The following is a 22,902-nucleotide window of genomic DNA, read 5'->3' as shown; positions in this document are numbered from 1 at the left end:
AAACCATTCATCAATTCCAAAAATAGACAGGCCAGAGTTAAATTTGCTGAAAAACACCTCATGAAGCCAGCTCAGTTCTGGAAAAGTATTCTATGGACAGATGAGACAAAGATCAACCTGTACCAGAATGATGGGAAGAAAAAAGTTTGGAGAAGAAAGGGAACGGCACATGATCCAAGGCACACCACATCCTCTGTAAAACATGGTGGAGGCAACGTGATCACGTGGTCACTTGTGTTTATTGATGACATAACAGCAGACAAGAGTAGCCGGATGAATTCTGAAGTGTACCAGGATATACTTTCAGCCCAGATTCAGCCAAATGCCGCAAAGTTGATCGGACGGCGCTTCATAGTACAGATGGACAATGACCCCAAGCATACAGCCAAAGCTACCCAGGAGTTCATGAGTGCAAAAAAGTGGAACATTCTGCAATGGCCAAGTCAATCACCAGATCTTAACCCAATTGAGCATGCATTTCACTTGCTCAAATCCAGACTTAAGACGGAAAGACCCACAAACAAGCAAGACCTGAAGGCTGCGGCTGTAAAGGCCTGGCAAAGCATTAAGAAGGAGGAAACCCAGCGTTTGGTGATGTCCATGGGTTCCAGACTTAAGGCAGTGATTGCCTCCAAAGGATTGGCAACAAAATATTGAAATTAAAAATATTTTGTTTGGGTTTGGTTTATTTGTCCAATTACTTTTGACCTCCTAAAATGTGGAGTGTTTGTAAAGAAATGTGACAATTCCTACAATTTCTATCAGATATTTTTGTTCAAACCTTCAAATTAAACGTTACAATCTGCACTTGAATTCTGTTGTAGAGGTTTCATTTCAAATCCAATGTGGTGGCATGCAGAGCCCAACTCGCGAAAATTGTGTCACTGTCCAAAGATTTCTGGACCTAACTGTATGTAGTACTATGGGGTGCAGTATAATACATGGAGAACTATGTGGTGCAGTATAATATATGGAGTACTATGGGGTGAATTTTACATAGATGGCTATGGGGTGCAGTATATGTAGGACAATGGGGTTCAGTATAATATACAGAGGACTTTGAGGGCTGCATTATAATACATGAATGACTATGGGGAGTGCATTATACAGTAATACATGGAGTACTATGTGAGCTGTATTAATAATATTAATAATATTAATAATAATAATAATAATCTTTATTTCTATAGCGCCAACATATTCCGCAGCGCTTTACAATTCAGGAGGATCATATACAAAAAAGTAACAGTAATAACAGTAATAGAAAATGCAATATTTAGAGGGGAAAAAAAAGACAACCCTGCTCGTGAGAGCTTACAATCTACAATGAGATATGGGTGGGGTGGGGGGGGCAAGGTACAAGTGCTTATTTACAATGACAATCCAGCAATTTCAAGGAAATGGGGGATAGATAATGGCTTCCTGGACCAGTGGGCCTGAATCTTGAGATGCATTTGGGTGGCATGGAGTTTGACGTGAGGTTATGTTGTGAGAAGTTGTAGAGGCACTGTGTGAATTGGATTAGATTAGGGAGTGTGATAGGCCGCCCTAAAAAGATGCGTTTTTAGGGAGCGTCTGAAGCAGAGTAAGTTATGATTCATTATAACTTCTTGGGGTAGATGTCACGCTCTCCGGCTCCCCTGCTCTGCTCCCCGGCTCACCTGCCACGCTCCCCGGCTTCCCTGCTTCTCTCCCCGGTCCCCAGCCTCCATTGCCTGCGGTCTCCAGGCGGTCCGGTCCCCGCTCCCGGCGCCCGTCGGCTGCTCAGCCCCAGCCCGGCTCTCCTGCTTCCTGCTCACCGCTCCCTGCCCTGGCTTCTGGCACCCGGGCCTCGCGCATGCGCATTAGGGCGAGCGCGCGGTCATTGACCCTTTCTTAAAGGGCCAGCGTCCACTGACAGGAAATTGAGCACACAGGTACAGGGTATAAAGGGGTTTAGTGTCCAAGTGGGCGGGGCCTGTTCTTCGTGTTTCCCAAGCTAGGAGTCAGGTCTCCTTGTGTCTCTGTGCCATACTTACCTATCTCTCTTCTAGAGCCGCTCCTGCCTCGCCATCCGGTCCTGCCGATTCCCGAACCCAGAACGCTGACTATCTGCCATCCTGTCAGTCTGTACCATCTCTGATCCCTGAGGTGACCCGTCCTCTCGCTCCATCGGTTCCGGACTCCGCCTGACAACATCTCGGCCTCCGAACCTGAGCTCCGTCACCCGGACTACCATCAGTGACTCCGTGGTCCCAGGGACTTCTCCATTCTACTCTTGTATACGGACTGTCCTGCTACCCGTAGTGCTCCGGCTACCGGACCCCTTGCCTTCATCAAGGAGTTCGGCCCAGTGGATCCGCCTCCTGGGTCTGCCCGTCCACCTGGCCCTAACAATAGAGCGTTCCAGAGGATTGGTGCAGCTCGGAAGAAGTCTTGGATCCGGGAGTGGGAGGTTCGGATTAGTGTTGATGTTAGTCGAAAGTCGTTTTCAGAGCGTAGAGAACGGGTGGGGTGAGACAGAGACAGACAGAGAGGAGGGTGGAGATGTAGGGGGGTGCCGCACTGTGGAGAGCTTTGTGGTGATAGACAGAGAGGAGGGTGGAGATGTAGGGGGTGCTGTACTGTGGAGAGCTTTGTGGGTGAGAACAAGCAGTTTGAATTGGATCCTGTGATATATGGGCAGCCAGTGCAATGACTGGCACAGAGTAGAGGCATCCGAGTAGCGATTAGCCAGATAGATGACCCTAGCTGCTGCATTAAGGATGGACTGTAGAGGAGAGAGTCTAGTTAGGGGGAGACCAATTAATAGAGAGTTACAGTAGTCAAGGCGAGAGTGGATCAGGGCCACGGTGAGTGTTTTTGTCATTTCCATTGTGAGAAAGGGGCGGATTCTAGAGATGTTCTTGAGGTGCAAGCGGCAGGAGCGGGCAGTTTTGGAAAGGTTAAGTTTGAGATAGAGAGCAGACATGACATTGCAAACTGCAGTCAGGCAGTCACTTCTGTTCTGTAGTACAGCGGGGGTGAGCTCAGGGGATGAGGTGTATAGCTGTGTGTCATCAGCATAAAGATGGTACTGAAAACCAAATCTGTTGATGGTCATTCCAATTGGGGCAGTGTAGAGGGAGAAAAGAAGAGGGCCGAGGACTGAACCTTGAGGGACCCCAACAGTGAGAGGAAGAGGAGAAGATGTGGAGCCAGCAAATGATACATTGAATGAACGGCGAGAAAGATAGTTAGAGAACCACGAGAGCACAGTGTCCTTTAGGCCGATAGAATGGAGCATAGAGAGAAGGAGATGGTGGTCAACAGTGTCGAAGGCGGCAGAGAGGTCAAGAAGGATAAGCAGAGAGTGGTCACCATTATGTTTTGCAGTCAATAGGTCATTGGTCACTTTGACAAGGGCAGTTTCTGTTGAGTGTAAAGGGCGGAAGCCAGACTGTAAAGGATCTAGAGGAGAGTGAGAGGACAGGTAGCGGGTGAGGCGAGAGTAGACCAGGCGCTCCAAGAGTTTGAAGATGAAGGGGAGATTGGAGACTGGTCTGTAGTTGCTTGTGCAGGACGGATCAAGGGAAGGTGTTTTTTAATAATGGAGTAATAATAGAGTGTTTGAGGGAGGAGGGGAAGATACCCGAAGAGAGAGAGAGATTGAAGATTTTAGTTAGGTGAGTGGTGACAACCAGAGTAGGTGTGAGGGAATGGGATCAGTAGGGCAAGTGGTAGGATGAGAAGAAGAGAGGAGCCTGGAGACTTCCTCCTCTGTGACTGGGTCAAATGTGGAAAGTGAGCTTGATGGGATATATGGAGGGATGGGATTCACAACGCTTGGTAGCTGGGAGCTGATCTCCTGGCGGATGTTTTTAATTTTCTCTGTGAAATATGAGGCCAGGTCATCAGCATGAAGGTCTGTGATGGGGGTATGTACTTTGGGACTGAGGAGGGAGTGAAAGGTGTCAAAGAGCTTTTTTGGATTGTTGGATAGTGAGGAAATAAGGGTGGTGAAGTAGGTCTGTTTGGCGAGGTGAAGGGAAGAGTTGTAGGTCCTTAAGATGAACTTGTTGTGGATGAAGTTTTCTGGTGTGCGGGTTTTCCTCCTTATGCGTTTGGCACTCCTAGAGCATCACTGGAGAAATCGAGTTTGGGAAGTGAGCCAAGGCTGTTTTACTCTGTGTTTGGAGGTTCTGAGGGTGAGGGGTGCTACTTGGTCTAGGGTATTTCTGAGTGTGTCATTGTAATGGTTTACAGCCAGATCAGGACAGGAAAGTGAGGAGATAGGGGACAGTGATGAGTGTAAAGAGTCTGTAAGGGTCTGAAAGTCAATGGCCTGTAGGTTTCTGAATGTGTGATAGGTGGGAGTGTACTGGGGTGGACGAGGGTTTGTGAGCTTGAAGGAGAGGATGTTGTGGTCAGAGAGAGGAAGAGGTGAGTTGTCAAAGTCAGAGATTGAGCAGAGGCAGATAAAGACCAGGTCAAGAGTGTTACCATCTTCATGTGTCTCAGAAGATGAGAGCTGTGAGAGGCCAAGGGAGGTGGTGAGAGATAGAAGCTGGGATGCAGATGGGGAGGAGGGGCTGGTCATGGGTATGTTAAAGTCTCCTAGGATGAGGGTTGGTAATTCTGAGGACATGAAGTGTGGCAGCCAGGCTGAAAAGTGGTCAAGGAACTGGGTGGGTGGGCCTGGGGGACGGTATATGACAGCTACTATTATAATATATGGAGGATTATGGGGGCTGCATTATTATACATGGAGGCCTATGAGGTCTGCATTATAATACATGGTGAGCTGTGGGGTGCATTATAATACATGCATGACTATGGGGGCTGCATTATAATATATGAAGGCCTATGAGGGCTACCTTATCCATGGACTATGGGGGTGCATTATAAAACATGGAGGACTATGGGGGTGCATTATAATATATGGAGGACTATGGGGTGCAGTATAATATATGGAAGAGTATGGAGTGAATTATAATACATGGAGGACTATGGGAGTTGTAGTATAATAATTGGAGGGCTATAAGATTCTAGTAAAATGAAGGGTTACGTGGGAACCAATATGCTATATGGAAGGCTATGTGGGGGCCATTATAGTATTTGGAGAACTATATATACGAGGGGGGACAAAGACATAAGCTTGGGATGGGAACGTTTTGTGCTGATGGAAAGAGGCTCTTACCCGCAGCACCCAGCTTTACGATGCTATGATATGGGAAAGCTGGGTGCTGAGGGAAAGATGTATAGCAGAGCCTAGGGAAGCTGGGTGCTGAGGACAAGATGGATATCAGAACATAGGACAGCTGGATGATGATAGAAAGAGGGATTTCAGATCATGGGAAACCTGAGTGCTGAGGGAAAGAGCCAAGTGTTAACTTCATTATCCCGCACCCTGAGTGTCAGCGTCATTATCCCATGACCCGAGTGTCGGTGTCATTATCCTGTACCCAGTGTATCTGTGTTGGGGGGGGCAGGTCCTAATTTTGCATTGGGGCCCATCAAATTCTAGTTACAACACTGCCCAGCACAGAGATGACTAGATCACAGTTGTTGCACTAAGGTTCATGATTTCTGATCTCACAGCACTGTCTGTAAGGAACGTCCCCTGTACAGTAACTCCATTCTATCTCACTAGAGGTGACTAGAGCGGAGTTGCTGCACGGAGGTTCATGATTTCTGATCTCACAGCACTGTCTGTAAGGAACGTCCCCTGTACAGTAACTCCATTCTATCTCACTAGAGGTGATTAGATCGGAGTTGCTGCACTGAGGTTCATGATTTCTGATCTCACAGCACTGTCTGTAAGGAACGTCCCCTGTATAGTAACTCCATTCTATCTCACTAGAGGTGATTAGATCGGAGTTGCTGCACTGAGGTTCATGATTTCTGAGCTCACAGCAATGTCTATAAGGACGGCCTCAGCCAGTCCATGCATTGTGTTCAGAGATTGTACTGACGTTCATAGATGTTTGAATAAGCCCTTATACAGATTACATGAAAGCTCCCATAAACATAGGGCTAAAATTGCCCGGATCAGACAACAATATGATGTGTATGGGGGCTATCTGACTTACCTCGAGAATGGATGTAAAGCTGGTGTCACACACAACGACAACGAGGTCGCTGCTACGTCACCATTTTCTGTGACGTTGCAGCGACGTCCAGTCGCTGTCGCTGTGTGTGACATTCAGCAACGACCTGGCCCCTGCTGTGAGGTCGCCGGTCGTTGCTGAATGTCCAGCTTAATTTTTTGGTCGTCACTCTCCCGCTGTGACACACACATCGCTGTGTGTGACAGCGAGAGACCGACGAAATGAAGCGAGCAGGGAGCAGGAGCCGGCGTCTGGCAGCTGCGTTATTAAGGAATAACGTTTGGAACTCCATTCTATGTCTGAACTGGGTGCAAAAAACCTAAAAAACATCACTATGGGGAGATAAGGTATGCACACCAGTAACTATGGAAGGGGAATACATGGAATAGCAGAAACTGCTGTGTGAATACTGACATGAAAAATTCAATAGCTATATGCAAGAATGAAATGTGAAAAATGGAACCTGCATTACTGCCATGAATATATGAATAAAGAGAAATTTAGCTACTGAATTGATCAATGCAGAAGAGCCCCAACACTACGCCAAAGTATTTCTCTACGTTGGGGTCCCTAGCTTGTGTGTGTCCTCTCATGCAGTTAAAAAACTTACCGTGTATGGGACGCTGAGACCCAGGCTATATATGCGTATAATGTGGATTGGCAATAGGTGTGTATGGGGAGGGTTCACAAACGAAAAACTACTAACATTAAGGAATAACGTTTGGAACTCCATTCTATGTCTGAACTGGGTGCAAAAAACCTAAAAAACATCACTATGGGGAGATAAGGTATGCACACCAGTGACTATGGAAGGGGAATACATGGAATAGCAGAAACTGCTGTGTGAATGCTGACATGAAAAATTCAATAGCTATTTGTAAGAATGAAATGTGAAAAATGGAACCTGCATTACTGCCATGGGGCTCTTCTGCATTGATCAATTCAGTAGCTAAATTTCTCTTTATTCATATATTCATGGCAGTAATGCAGGTTCCATTTTTCACATTTCATTCTTACAAATAGCTATTGAATTTTTCATGTCAGTATTCACACAGCAGTTTCTGCTATTCCATGTATTCCCCTTCCATAGTCACTGGTGTGCATACCTTATCTCCCCATAGTGATGTTTTTTAGGTTTTTTGCACCCAGTTCAGACATAGAATGGAGTTCCAAACGTTATTCCTTAATGTTAGTAGTTTTTCGTTTGTGAACCCTCCCCATACACACCTATTGCCAATCCACATTATACGCATATATAGCCTGGGTCTCAGCGTCCCATACACGGTAAGTTTTTTAACTGCATGAGAGGACACACACAAGCTAGGGACCCCAACGTAGAGAAATACTTTGGCGTAGTGTTGGGGCTCTTCTGCATTGATCAATTCAGTAGCTAAATTTCTCTTTATTCATATATTCATGGCAGTAATGCAGGTTCCATTTTTCACATTTCATTCTTACAAATAGCTATTGAATTTTTCATGTCAGTATTCACACAGCAGTTTCTGCTATTCCATGTATTCCCCTTCCATAGTCACTGGTGTGCATACCTTATCTCCCCATGGCAGCTGCGTTAAGCTGTAACCAGCGTAAACATCGGGTAACCAAGGGAAGACCTTTCCCTGGTTACCCGATATTTACCTTCGTTACCAGCCTCCGCCCTTGCTGCCAGTGCCGGCTCCTGCTCTGTGCACATGTGGCTGCAGTACGCATCGGGTAATTAACCCGATGTATACTGTAGCAAGGAGAGCAAGGAGCCAGCGCTAAGCAGTGTGCGCGGCTCCCTGCTCTCTGCACTGTGACATGTAGCTGCAGTACACATCGGGTTAATTAACCCGATGTGTACTGTACCTAGGAGAGCAAGGAGCCAGCGCTAAGCGCGGTTCCCTGCTCTCTGCACATGTAGCACAGCGACGTTATGATCGCTGCTGCGTCGCTGTGTTTGACAGCTAAGCAGCGATCATAACAGCGACTTACAAGGTCGCTGTTACGTCACAGAAAATGGTGACGTAACAGCGACGTCGTTGTCGCTTAGTGTGAACCCAGCTTAAAGGGAGGGAAGGAACCGGCGTGTTTGAATTCCACTTGTTGATGCTTTTGATCTCTTGAAAGATAATCCACCCCCAGAGAAGGCGACATCAGCTCTCAGAGAGAGAACACAAGAACATTTGGCCGAGCACTCCTGTATGTGATAGTCAAGAGAGAGCTGTCGGACAAATAATTGTAGGGATTGTTTACACGCCTTAAAGGGATTGTTTAGTGAAAACAAGTTATCACCTATCCATGGGCAAGGTGATCACCTGCTGATCAGTGTCCGATCACTGGGACCCGCACCGATTGGGAAAACGGGGAATTTTTATCCATATGTTTCAGGTATGTGTGACATCCATTTTTAACACGGATGCCACACGTACTCATGTTATTCTATAGTGTTCCTCACACATGCATGTTTTTACATGGACCGTGTTGCCCCACATTTCCTGCACGCAGACATTGTTTTTTTTTCTCAGGCAGCACGGGTGTCACACAGATGTGATCCGTGTGACAAGAACCAAGAGAAAACACGTGTCTCTGAAATAAAATGAATTTTTATACTTACTTGTCTCCAGCCCTGCTGTCACTTGCTTCCGATCCCCGCTCATTATACTCAATGACTATGCACTCAACGGAGGACCTGGAAGCAGCAGCACCATAGACATCAGTGCCAGGGACAGCATCGCTGGGGACAGGTGAGTATCCAAGGACTCTGATATCCTGACAACGCCTACGCCACCGCGGGTGTAGCGACAGTGACTTCACGGGTTCTTCAAAGTTTATTGAGAACTCCGATGAACCCATGACGTTACTGCCGCGACCCCCACAGTAGCGCGGGTGTCATCAGGATGTCATCTGAGTTCATTGTGAACTCTGATTAACCTGTGACATCACTGCCGCGCCCGCACACATACTGCTGACCTGAATAACCTGAGCTCACCTTATGAGATGAAGGTCATCAAACAGAAGCATCCACAGCAGAGTGAGTGTGTGTGTGTGTGTGTGTACTCTCACAACCAATGAGGAATGTCCGGTTCTCCATTGAGTGTGACAGCAGTATAGGATTGATGTGACCGCCCCAATTGGCTTTCGGCAGACCAGGATTAGGGCTTTGATAGAGAAATAAATTGGAAAAGAGGGTGTCTTTTGTCTTTATTATTGAATGATTTTCTCTTTTATGTCTTTCCAGGTTTGCTTTTGGGGAATGTCGTGGGACCTCACCATAGATTACGGTAGAACTGTTTTTATTTATAAAAATCAAATAAATTGGTGAATGAGGTCTGAGTCGAAGGTTTTTTGTTCAAATAAAGTTTGTTATTCTCCTTTCATCTACTGGATTAGTAGTAGGGGTGTATGCTGGAGCTGCGTCAACCCCACAAATATTACCCAGTTTGCCATTGCACCAAAGCAACGGGAAGAGCTAGGTCCAGCACCACAATTGCTGCATCTAATTGATGTGCCACTTCTCGGGCGTCTGTGGGCTGCTATTGTTAGGCTGAAAGGGCCAAATAACCATGGCCCTTTCCACCCTAAGAATATCATCCCCCAGTTGTCTGCTGTACCATGGCTGTTTTTTTAGTAAAAATAGAGGGGACCACACGTAATTTTTTTTAATCTAAAAATGTAAAGAATAAGCGTGGGATCCCCTCTATTTTTCATAACCAGCCAAGGTACTGCAAAGAGCTGAGGATTTCAGCCTACAGCTGCTGCTGTTCCTGTGCTGGATATGAAAGTTGGGGGGACCCCACTTTTTTTTTTAAATTAAAAAATAAAAATGGTGTAAAAATGCTGGTCAAGCTAACTATCTCTAGAACACTATTCTATAAGCTCTATTTATCTTCCTATATCTTTAATTTTTCAGGCTTTCCACATTAAACAAAAAAAAAAACAAAAAAAAAAAACCAAAACCAAAAAACATTCATTTCAGTATCTTACTTTTTTTTTTAACCGGTACCACACGGACAACCATACTGGTACGTGTGGCTTGCACCTGTTTAAACACGGACATCTGAAAGGGCCTTATAGATACCCATCTACTGTATGTACTATCATTTTGAGTTGCTGCAAATTATGATGTTCTCCTCAGCGGCTAAAAATACTTCTCAAAATTTCTAAGACGTATTGTTACCCTCTGTAAAATATGTAGTGTCACCTCTGCCAGAGCCCGTCCTATGGAACAGCGGTGGCAACAGCTTCAGACGCTCAGCAAAAAGCAACTTACGTCCCTTTAAATTTAAAGAAAAAAAAAACGTTTCGCCCCATATGACCGGAATCAGCGGTGTGAGCCTCATGGAGTTATGTTGCCACCAAAGGAGGGGAACACGGTGAAACAGGACTGGGGCCTAATAACATGGGGGGGCATAAGAGGATCAGGCGCTGCTAAAGACAGAAATAAATTGTCAGCGAGATCTGATCAGTTTACTGTGGGTCTACATGTGAGGGCTGAGATGTTTTGGAAACTACCTACAACACTGTGACCGCAGCCCGACCGGCAGTGACTGCTCACTAATGTCACACCGAGCGTTATCATTATAGAAATGAACATTCAGCCCAAACTTCTAGAACAGTTTTATTAAAATAAGTATATCAATTTAAAAAAAAAAAAAAAAAAGAAGGAGAAATATATTTATACAGTTTTATTTTTATAGAGAACATTTATTCCATGCTGTACATGGAATGGGTTACACCCAAAATACAGATATAAATTACAGTGAATAAACTAATCCTCACAGACGGGTACAGAGGGGAGCGGACCCTGCCCTCAGGGGCTACAGTCTACAGGGTAATGGGGAGGAGACAGAAGGTCGGGGATACAAATATACACTGTAACAATCAACTTTACAAATTAATACGTAGAATAAAGCCATGTTGGACATTGGCGACAATGAAAGAAAAAAAAATCTTTTGTATCCGAGTCCCGTGCGTTTTAGGTGTAAAAATTGTATTTCTCCATTTACCATAAAAATCCTCTTGCTGAATACATTGGAGGACACAGGAGGTGTGATGTGCATTAGACCACACTGTTCTCTCAGTCTCTAAGGTGGGACGACGGGGGGCAATTACACCCAGTGCCAGTAGTCACAAACTGTGTTAGAAAAACAAAGGAGAAGATTAATAGCACACCTTCCACAAAGTGCAACACGGCCCCCTGCCCAGCACGAGCCCCCCACGTGCAGCCTCTCTCCCTGCAAGCTCGGCCCCCACGTGCAGCCTCTTTCCCCCTGCAAGCTCCACCCCCAACGTGCAGCCTCCCCCCCAACGTGCAGCCTCTCTCCCCTGCAAGCTCCCCCCCAACGTGTAGCCTCTCTCCCCCCCAAAGTGCAGCCTCTCTCCCCCTGCAAGCTCCCCCCCCCCCCAACGTGCAGCCTCTTTCCCCCTGCAAGCTCCCCCCCCAACGTGCAGCCTCTCTCCCCCTGCAAGCTCCCCCCCCCCCAACGTGCAGCCTCTCTCCCCCTGCAAACTCCACCCCCCAACGTGCAGCCTCTCTCCCCCTGCAAGCTCCCCCCCCCCAACGTGCAGCCTCTCTCCCCCTGCAAGCTCCCCCCCCCAACGTGCAGCCTCTCTCCCCCTGCAAGCTCCCCCCCCCAACGTGCAGCCTCTCTCCCCCTGCAAGCTCCCCCCCCCCAACGTGCAGCCTCTTTCCCCCTGCAAGCTCCCCCCCCCAACGTGCAGCCTCTTCCCCCTGCAAGCTCCCCCCCAACATGCAGCCTCTTCCCCCCTGCAAGCTCCCCCCCAACGTGCAGCCTCTCTCCCCCTGCATCCTCCCCCCCAACATGCAGCCTCTTTCCCCCTGCAAGCTCCCCCCCCCAACGTGCAGCCTCTTCCCCCCTGCAAGCTCCCCCCCCAAAATGCAGGCCTCTTCCCCCCTGCAAGCTCCCCCCCCAACGTGCAGCCTCTTTCCCCCTGCAAGCTCCCCCCCCAACGTGCAGGGCCTCTCTCCCCCTGCAAGCTCCCCCCCCAACGTGCAGCCTCTCTCCCCCTGCAAACTCCACCCCCCAACGTGCAGCCTCTCTCCCCCTGCAAGCTCCCCCCCAACGTGCAGCCTCTTTCCCCTGCAAGCTCCCCCCCAACGTGCAGCCTCTTTCCCCCTGCAAACTCCACCCCCAACGTGCAGCCTCTCTCCCCCTGCAAGCTCCCCCCCCAACGTGCAGCCTCTTTCCCCCTGCAAGCTCCCCCAACGTGCAGCCTCTTTCCCCTGCAAGCTCCCCCCCCAACGTGCAGCCTCCCTCCCCCCTGCAAGCTCCCCCCCAACATGCAGCCTCTTCCCCTGCAAGCTCCCCCCCAACCTCCCCCCCCAACATGCAGCCTCTTCCCCTGCAAGCTCCCCCCCCCCCAACGTGCAGCCTCTTCCCCCCTGCAAGCTCCCCCCCCAACATGCAGCCTCTTCCCCCCTGCAAGCTCCCCCCAACGTGCAGCCTCTCCCCCCCCCCAACATGCAGCCTCTCCCCCCACCCAACGTTCAGCCTCTCTCCCTGCGAGCCCAACCCAACACACACACGGCCCCACACACACACACGGCCCCACACACACACACGGCCCCACACACACACACACGGCCCCACACACGGCCCCACACACACACACGGCCCCACACACACACACGGCCCCACACACACACACGGCCCCACACACACACACGGCCCCACACACGGCCCCACACACACACACACGGCCCACACACACACACACACACACGGCCCCACACACACACACACACACGGCCCCACACACACACACGGCCCCACACACACACACACACACACACGGCCCCACACACACACACACACACGGCCAGCACACACACACAGACGGCCCCACACACACACACACAGACGGCCCCACACACACACACACAGACGGCCCCACACACACACACACACAGACGGCCCCCACACACACACACACACGGCCCCACACACACACACACACGGCCCCACACACACACACACGGCCCCACACACACACACGGCCCCACACACACACACACGGCCCCACACACACACACACGGCCCCACACACACACACACGGCCCCACACACACACACACGGCCCCACACACACACACACGGCCCCACACACACACACACGGCCCCACACACACACACACGGCCCCACACACACACACACGGCCCCACACACACACACACGGCCCCACACACACACACGGCCCCACACACACACACACGGCCCCACACACACACACACGGCCCCACACACACACACACGGCCCCACACACACACACACGGCCCCACACACACACACACGGCCCCACACACACACACACACACGGCCACACACACACACACACGGCCCCACACACACACACACACACACACACACACGGCCCCACACACACACACACACACGGCCCCACACACACACACACACACGGCCCCACACACACACACACGGCCCCACACACACACACACACACGGCCACACACACACACACACGGCCCCACACACACACACACACACACACACACGGCCCCACACACACACACACACACGGCCCCACACACACACACACACACGGCCCCACACACACACACACACGGCCCCACACACACACACACACACGGCCCCACACACACACACACGGCCCCACACACACACACGGCCCCACACACACACACACGGCCCCACACACACACACACACACACGGCCCCACACACACACACACACACACGGCCCCACACACACACACACACACGGCCCCACACACACACACACACACGGCCCCACACACACACAGACGGCCCCCACACACACAGACGGCCCCCCACACACACAGACTGCCCCCCACACACACAGACTGCCCCACACACACACAGACTGCCCCACACACACAGACTGCCCCCCACACACACAGACTGCCCCCCACACACACAGACTGCCCCCCACACACACAGACTGCCCCCCACACACACAGACTGCCCCCCACACACACAGACTGCCCCCCACACACACACGGCCCCCCACACACACACGGCCCCCCACACACACACGGCCCCACACACACACACGGCCCCACACACACACACACACGGCCCCACACACACACACACACGGCCCCACACACACACACACACGGCCCCACACACACACACACACGGCCCCACACACACACACACACACGGCCCCACACACACACACACACACACGGCCCCACACACACACACACACGGCCCCACACACACACACACACGGCCCCACACACACACACGGCCCCACACACACACACGGCCCCACACACACACACGGCCCCACACACACACACGGCCCCACACACACACACGGCCCCACACACACACACGGCCCCACACACACACACGGCCCCACACACACACACGGCCCCACACACACACACGGCCCCACACACACACACGGCCCCCCACACACACACGGCCCCCCACACACACACGGCCCCCCACACACACACGGCCCCCCACACACACACGGCCCCCCACACACACACGGCCCCCCACACACACACGGCCCCCCACACACACACGGCCCCCCACACACACGGCCCCACACACACACACACACACACACACACACACAGGGCCCCCCTTTGCCCCCACCAAACATGCAGCGTCACCCCCTGCCCAGTGCGCCCCCAAGAGAGACTGCACGTCGGGGGGGGGGGGCTCGCAGGGAGAGAGAGGCTGCACGTCGGGGGGGGGGGGGGGCTCGCAGGGAGAGAGAGGCTGCACGTCGGGGGGGCTCGCAGGGAGAGAGAGGCTGCACGTCGGGGGGGCTCGCAGGGAGAGAGAGGCTGCACGTCGGGGGGGCTCGCAGGGAGAGAGAGGCTGCACGTCGGGGGGGCTCGCAGGGAGAGAGAGGCTGCACGTCGGGGGGGCTCGCAGGGAGAGAGAGGCTGCACGTCGGGGGGGCTCGCAGGGAGAGAGAGGCTGCACGTCGGGGGGGCTCGCAGGGAGAGAGAGGCTGCACGTCGGGGGGGCTCGCAGGGAGAGAGAGGCTGCACGTCGGGGGGGCTCGCAGGGAGAGAGAGGCTGCACGTCGGGGGGGCTCGCAGGGAGAGAGAGGCTGCACGTCGGGGGGGCTCGCAGGGAGAGAGAGGCTGCACGTCGGGGGGGCTCGCAGGGAGAGAGAGGCTGCACGTCGGGGGGGCTCGCAGGGAGAGAGAGGCTGCACGTCGGGGGGGCTCGCAGGGAGAGAGAGGCTGCACGTCGGGGGGGCTCGCAGGGAGAGAGAGGCTGCACGTCGGGGGGGCTCGCAGGGAGAGAGAGGCTGCACGTCGGGGGGGCTCGCAGGGAGAGAGAGGCTGCACGTCGGGGGGGCTCGCAGGGAGAGAGAGGCTGCACGTCGGGGGGGCTCGCAGGGAGAGAGAGGCTGCACGTCGGGGGGGCTCGCAGGGAGAGAGAGGCTGCACGTCGGGGGGGCTCGCAGGGAGAGAGAGGCTGCACGTCGGGGGGGGCTCGCAGGGAGAGAGGCCCCGCGAGAGCCCCCACAACACGCACCACTGCCCCGCGAGAGCCCCCACAACACGCACCACTGCCCCGCGAGAGCCCCCAAAACACGCACCACTGCCCCGCGAGAGCCCCCAAAACACGCACCACTGCCCCGCGAGAGCCCCCAAAACACGCACCACTGCCCCGCGAGAGCCCCCAAAAACACGCACCACTGCCCCGCGAGAGCCCCCAAAACACGCACCACTGCCCCGCGAGAGCCCCCAAAACACGCACCACTGCCCCGCGAGAGCCCCCAAAACACGCACCACTGCCCCGCGAGAGCCCCCAAAACACGCACCACTGCCCCGCGAGAGCCCCCACAACACGCACCACTGCCCCGCGAGAGCCCCCACAACACGCACCACTGCCCCGCGAGAGCCCCCACAACACGCACCACTGCCCCGCGAGAGCCCCCACAACACGCACCACTGCCCCGCGAGAGCCCCCACAACACGCACCACTGCCCCGCGAGAGCCCCCACAACACGCACCACTGCCACGCGAGAGCCCCCACAACACGCACCACTGCCCCGCGAGAGCCCCCACAACACGCACCACTGCCCCGCGAGAGCCCCCACAACACGCACCACTGCCCCGCGAGAGCCCCCACAACACGCACCACTGCCCCGCGAGAGCCCCCACAACACGCACCACTGCCCCGCGAGAGCCCCCACAACACGCACCACTGCCCCGCGAGAGCCCACACAACACGCACCACTGCCCCGCGAAAGCCCCCACAACACGCACCACTGCCCCGCGAGAGCCCCCACAACACGCACCACTGCCCCGCGAGAGCGCACAACAACACACACCAATGCCCCGCGAGAGCGCACAACAACAAGCACCACTGCCCCGCGAGAGCCCACAACAACAAGCACCACTGCCCCGCGAGAGCCCACAACAACACGCACCACTGCCCAGCGAGAACCCCCCAAACGTGCAGCGTCGCCCTCCGCGAGCCCCCCCCCCCCCTTAAACATGCAGCGTCACCCCCTGGCCACTGCGATTCCCCCAAACATGCAGCGTCACCCCCTAGCCACTGCGAGCCCCCCAAACATGCAGCGTCACCCCCTGGCCACTGCGAGCCCCCCAAACGTGCGTCGCCCCCTGGCCACTGCGAGCCCCCCAAACGTGCAGCGTCACCCCCTGGCCACTGCGAGCCCACCAAACATGCAGCGTCACCCCCTGGCCACTGCGAGCCCCCCAAACATGCAGCGTCACCCCCTGGCCACTGCGAGCCCCGCAAACGTGCAACGTCGCCCCCCGGCCAGTGCGAGCCCCCCCAAGCGTGCAGCGTCGCCCCCTGCCCAGTGCCAGCCCCCCAAACGTGCAGCGTTGCCCCCTGTCAGCCCCCCAAACGTGCAGCGTCGCCCCCTGCCCAGTGCCAGCCCCCCCAAACGTGAAGCGTCGCCCCCTGCCCAGTGCCAGCCCCCCCAAACGTGAAGCGTCGCCCCCTGGCCACTGCGAGCCCCCCAAACATGCAGCGTCACCCCCTGGCCACTGCGAGCCCCCCCAAACGTGCAGCTTCGCACCGCGGCCAGTGCGAGCCCCCCCAAACGTGCAGCGTCGCACCGCGGCCAGTGCGATCCCCCCCAAACGTGCAGCGTCGCACCGCGGCCAGTGCGAGCCCCCCCAAACGTGCAGCATCGCCCCCCGGCCAGTGCCATCCCCCCCAAACGTGCAGCGTCGCACCCCGGCCAGTGCAAGCCCCCCCAAACATAAAACGTCATCCCCCCGGCCAGTGCAAGCCCCCCCAAACGTGCAGCGTCGCACCCCGGCCAGTGCAAGCCCCCCCAAACATACAGCGTCATCCCCCCGGCCAGTGCAAGCCCCCCCAAACATACAGCGTCATCCCCCCTGCCCAGTGCCAGCCCCCCCAAACGTGAAGCGTCGCCCCCTGCCCAGTGCCAGCCCCCCCAAACGTGAAGCGTCGCCCCCTGGCCACTGCGAGCCCCCCAAACATGCAGCGTCACCCCCTGGCCAGTGCGAGCCCCCCCAAACGTGCAGCTTCGCACCGCGGCCAGTGCGAGCCCCCCCAAACGTGAAGCGTCGCCCCCTGGCCACTGCGAGCCCCCCAAACATGCAGCGTCACCCCCTGGCCACTGCGAGCCCCCCCAAACGTGCAGCGTCGCACCGCGGCCAGTGCGAGCCCCCCCAAACGTGCAGCGTCGCACCCCGGCCAGTGCGAGCCCCCCCCAAACGTGCAGCGTCGCACCGGCCAGTGTGAGCCCCCCCAAACGTGCAGCGTCGCACCGCGGCCAGTGCGAGCCCCCCCAAACGTGCAGCGTCGCACCGCGGCCAGTGTGAGCCCCCCCAAACGTGCAGCGTCGCACCGCGGCCAGTGCGAGCCCCCCAAACGTGCAGCGTCGCACCGCGGCCAGTGCGAGCCCCCCCAAACGTGCAGCGTCACCAACCCGGCCAGTGCCATCCCCCCAAACCTGCAGCGTCAGTTGCGAGCCCCACCAAACGTGCAGTCGTCGCACCGCGGCCAGTGCGATCCCCCCCAAACGTGCAGCGTCGCACCGCGGCCAGTGCGAGCCCCCCAAACGGTGCAGCATCGCCCCCCGGCCAGGTGCGAGCCCCTTAAACGTGCAGCGTCGCCCCCCGGCCAGTGCGAGCCCCCCCAAACGACTTGCAGCGTCACCAACCTGGCCAGTGCCATCCCCCCAAACGTGCAGCGTCGTCCCACGGCCAGTGCGAGCCCCCCCCAAACGTGCAGCATCATCCCCCCGGCCAGTGCGAGCCTCCCCAAATGTACAGTGTCTTCCCCCGGTCAGTGCGAGCCCCCAAAACGTGCAGCATCGCCCCCCGGCTAGTGCGAGCCCCCCCAAACGTACAGCGTCATCCCCCCGGCCAGTGCGAGCCCCCCCAATTCGTTGCAGCGTCGCCCCCCGGCCAGTGCGAGCCACCCCAAACGTGCAGCGTCGCCCCCGGCCCAGTGCCATCCCCCCCCAAACGTGCAGCGTCGCCCCCCGGCTAGTGCGAACCCCTCCTAACGTACAGCGTCAATCCACACCGGCCAGTGCGAGCACCCCCAAACGTACAGCATCATCACCCCGGCCAGTGTGAGCCCCCCCCCAAACGTGCAGCAGTCGCCCCCCGGCCAGTGCGAGCCCCCCCAAACGTACAGACATCATCCCCCCGGCCAGTGCGAGCTCCCCAAACGTGCAGCGTCGCACGCGGCCGGTGCGAGTCCCCCCAAACGTGCAGCGTCACCCCCCGGCCAGTGCGAGCCCCACCAAACGTGCAGCGTCACCAACCCGGCCAGTGCCATCCCCCCAAACGGCAGCGCGTCGCCCCGGCCAGTGCGAGCCCCCCCAAACGTGCAAGCGTCGCCCCCCGGCCAGTGCGAGCCCCCCCAAACGTGCAGCGTCGCCCCCCGGCCAGTGCGAGCCCCCCCAAACGTGCAGCGTCACCAACCCGGCCAGTGCCATCCCCCAAACGTGCAGCGTCGCCCCCCGGCCAGTGCGAGCCACCCCAAACGTGCAGCGTCGCCCCCGGCCAGTGCCATCCCCCCCAAACGTGCAGCGTCGCCCCCGGCTAGTGCGAAGCCCTCCTAACGTACAGCGTCATCACACCCGGCCAGTGCGAGCCCCCCCAAACGTGCAGTCATCATCCCCCGGCCAGTGTGAGCCCCCCCCCAAGACGTGCAGCGTCGCCCCCCGGCCAGTGCGAGCCCCCCCAAACGTACAGCATCATCCCCCCTGGCCAGTGCGAGCTCCCCAAACGTGCAGCGTCGCACCGCGGCCAGTGCGAGTCCCCCCCAAACGTGCAGCGTCACCAACCCGGCCGTGCCATCCCCCCAAACGTGCAGTGTCGCCCCCCGTCCAGTGCGAGCCCCCCCAAACGTGCAGCGTCGCCCCCCGGCCAGTGCGAGCCCCCCCAAACGTGCAGTCGTCACCAACCCGGCCAGAGCGAGCCCCCCAAACGTGCAGCGTCACCAACCCGGCCAGTGCCATCCCCCCAAACGTGCAGCGTCGCCCCCAGCGGCCAGTGCGAGCCCCCCAAACGTACAGCGTCGCCCCGTCCAGTGCGAGCCCCCCAAACGTACATGCGTCGCCCACTCGGCCAGTGCGAGCCACCCCAAACGTGCAGCGTTGCCCCCCCGGGCCAGTGCCATCCCCCCAAACGTGCAGCGTCGCACCCCGGCCAGTGCGAGCCCCCCAAACGTGCAGCGTCGCCCCGCCAGGTGCCGAGCGAGCCCCCCCAAACGTGCAGCGTCGCCCCCCCGGCCAGTGCGAGCCCCCCCAAACGTGCAGCGTCGCCCCCGCCGGCCATGCAAGCCCCCCCAAACGTGCAGCGTCGCCCCCCGGCCAGTGCGAGCCCCACCAAACATGCAGCCGTCACCAACCGGCCAGTGCCATCCCCCCAAACGTGCAGCGTCACCAACCCGGCCAGTGCCATCCCCCCAAACGTACAGCGTCGCCCCCCTCGGCCCAGTGCGAGCCCCCCCAAACGTGCAGCGTCGCCCCCCGGCCAGTGCGAGCCCCCCAAACGTGCAGCGTCGCCCCCCTCGGCCAGTGCGAGCCCCCCCCAAACGTGCAGCGTCGCCCCCGGCCAGTGCGAGCCCCCCCAAACGTGCAGCGTCGCCCCCCGGCCAGTGCGAGCCCCCCCAAACGTGCAGCGTCACCAACCCGGCCAGTGCCATCCCCCCAAACGTGCAGCGTCGCCCCCCGGCCAGTGCGAGCCCCCCCCAAACGTACAGCATCGCCCACCGGCCCAAGTGCGAGCCACCCCCAAACGTGCAGCGTTGCCCACCGGCCAGTGCCATCCCCCCCAAACGTGCAGCGTCGCACCCCGGCCAGTGCGAGCCCCCCCAAACGTGCAGCGTCGCAACCCCGGCACAGTGCGAGCCCCCCCCAAACGTGCAGCGTCGCCCCCCGGCCAGTGCGAGCCCCCCCCAAACGTGCAGCGTCGCACCGCGGCCAGTGCGAGCCCCCCCAAACGTACAGCATCATCCCACCGGCCAGTGTGAGCCCCCCCAAACGTGCAGCGTCGCACCGCGGCCAGTGCGAGCCCCCCCAAACGTGCAGCGTCACCAACCCGGCCAGTGCATCCCCCCAAACGTGCAGCGTCGCCCCCCGGGCCAGTGCGAGCCCCCCCAAACGTGCAGCGTCGCACCGCGGCCAGTGCGATCCCCCCCAAAACGTGCAGCATCGCACCGCGGCCAGTGCGAGCCCCCCCAAACGTGCAGCATCGCCCCCCGGCCAGTGCCATCCCCCCCAAACGTGCAGCGTCGCACCGCGGCCAGTGCCATCCCCCCCAAACGTGCAGCGTCGCACCGCGGCCAGTGCCATCCCCCCCAAACGTGCACAGCGTCGCACCGCGGGCCAGCGAGCCCCACCAAACGTGCAGCGTCGCACCGCGGCCAGTGCGAGCCCCCCCAAACGTGCGTCACCAACCCGGCCAGTGCCATCCCCCCAAACCTGCAGCGTCGCCCCCCGGCCAGTGCGAGCCCCCCCAAACGTGCAGCGTCGCACCGCGGCCAGTGCGATGCCCCCCCAAACGTGCAGCGTCGCACCGCGGCCAGTGCGAGCCCCCTTAAACGTGCAGCGTCGCCCCCCGGCTAGTGCGAGCCCCCCCAAACGTGCAGCGTCACCAACCCGGCCAGTGCCATCCCCCCAAAACGTGCAGCGTCGTCCCACGGCCAGTGCGAGCCCCCCCAAACGTGCAGCATCATCCCCCCGGCCAGTGCGAGCCTCCCCAAATGTACAGTGTCTTCCCCCCGGCCAGTGCGAGCCCCCAAAACGTGCAGCATCGCCCCCCGGCTAGTGCGAGCCCCCCCAAACGTACAGCGTCATCCCCCCCGGCCAGTGCGAGCCCCCCCAAACGTGCAGCGTCGCCCCCCGGCCAGTGCCATCCCCCCAAACGTGCAGCGTCGCCCCCCGGCTAGTGCGAACCCCTCCTAACGTACAGCGTCATCCACCCGGCCAGTGCGAGCCCCCCCAAACGTACAGCATCATCCCCCCGGCCAGTGTGAGCCCCCCCCAAACGTGCAGCGTCGCCCCCCGGCCAGTGCGAGCCCCCCCAAACGTACAGCATCATCCCCCCGGCCAGTGCGAGCTCCCCAAACGTGCAGCGTCGCACCGCGGCCGGTGCGAGTCCCCCCAAACGTGCAGCGTCACCCCCCGGCCAGTGCGAGCCCCACCAAACGTGCAGCGTCACCAACCCGGCCAGTGCCATCCCCCCAAACGTGCAGCGTCGCCCCCCGGCCAGTGCGAGCCCCCCCAAACGTGCAGCGTCGCCCCCCGGCCAGTGCGAGCCCCCCCAAACGTGCAGCGTCACCAACCCGGCCAGTGCGAGCCCCCCCAAACGTGCAGCGTCACCAACCCGGCCAGTGCCATCCCCCCAAACGTGCAGCGTCGCCCCCCGGCCAGTGCGAGCCCCCCCAAACGTACAGCGTCGCCACCGGCCAGTGCGAGCCACCCCAAACGTGCAGCGTTGCCCCCCGGCCAGTGCCATCCCCCCCAAACGTGCAGCGTCGCACCCCGGCCAGTGCGAGCCCCCCCAAACGTGCAGCGTCGCACCGCGGCCAGTGCGATCCCCCCCAAACGTGCAGCGTCGCACCGCGGCCAGTGCGAGCCCCCCCAAACGTGCAGCGTCGCACCGCGGCCAGTGCGAGCCCCCCCAAACGTGTAGCATCGCCCCCCCGGCCAGTGCCATCCCCCCCAAACGTGCAGCGTCGCACCCCGGCCAGTGCAAGCCCCCCCAAACATACAGCGTCATCCCCCCGGCCAGTGCAAGCCCCCCCAAACGTACAGCGTCATCCCCCGGCCAGTGCAAGCCCCCCAAACGTACAGTATCATCCCTGCTCCGTGTAACCCCCATAAGACACTTACCTGATTGAAGCCTGAGACATACACGAGCTGCAGCCCCAGCACTGACAGGAGACGCTGCTCTGTGCCCCCAACATCCAGGCTGAGACCCCAGAGCTATAACTAATGAGGAAACGCTGACTCTTCCCCACCTCAGGGTCAGGATCCGTGCGCTCTGCACAGACGAGCCCGAGCACTGCTGCTTCCCGCCCACAGATCTGCACGGCACTGAGAAAGCCCCGCCTTTTCCGGTGACATCATGATTTCATGAAATCACTCCTCCCACCTCAAAAAATCAACTCCGATCTAGCCTCTACCTAACCTCTGCTCGGTGCATTATTCCCTCCGCACACATTTTCCTTTCCTTTCTCCCGGGCAGAGGAGTTGTCAGAGGGTCGGTGGCAGTGAGGGACATTCAGCCACTGCCCGAGACTGCAGGGCACAGACCCAAATCCAGTTGTGTCCGCTGGAGCCGGGACGGTTGGGAGCTGCGGGGTTATTTTTGCCCT

The 22,902-nt window shown here is 57.7% G+C and overlaps 1 protein-coding gene and 2 long non-coding RNA genes across 3 annotated transcripts in view; 1 reads left to right on the top strand and 2 right to left on the bottom strand.

The window, feature by feature from the left end:
• LOC142310434 (uncharacterized) overlaps positions 1-9,376 on the top strand; it is a 58,529-nt gene extending 49,153 nt beyond the window's left edge. Inside the window, exon 4 of the long non-coding RNA XR_012754153.1 lies at positions 9,289-9,376. This is a non-coding gene — a long non-coding RNA (uncharacterized LOC142310434). The remainder of the gene's footprint in view (positions 1-9,288) is intronic.
• LOC142311966 (uncharacterized) overlaps positions 1-22,902 on the bottom strand; it is a 244,957-nt gene that overhangs the window by 76,212 nt on the left and 145,843 nt on the right. The window lies entirely within an intron of this gene.
• Positions 10,721-22,697, bottom strand: LOC142310433 (uncharacterized). Its single transcript, XR_012754152.1, has 2 exons — positions 22,418-22,697; positions 10,721-11,184 (listed from the first exon to the last, which is right to left on the bottom strand). It is a non-coding gene; the product is annotated as an uncharacterized LOC142310433 (long non-coding RNA).

Source organism: Anomaloglossus baeobatrachus, chromosome 5 (genome assembly GCF_048569485.1).
Source record: "Anomaloglossus baeobatrachus isolate aAnoBae1 chromosome 5, aAnoBae1.hap1, whole genome shotgun sequence".
NCBI classification, from domain to species: domain Eukaryota; kingdom Metazoa; phylum Chordata; class Amphibia; order Anura; family Aromobatidae; genus Anomaloglossus; species Anomaloglossus baeobatrachus.
The sequence above is the reverse complement of the archived record's forward strand: the minus strand, read 5'-3'. Positions and strand labels throughout refer to the sequence as shown.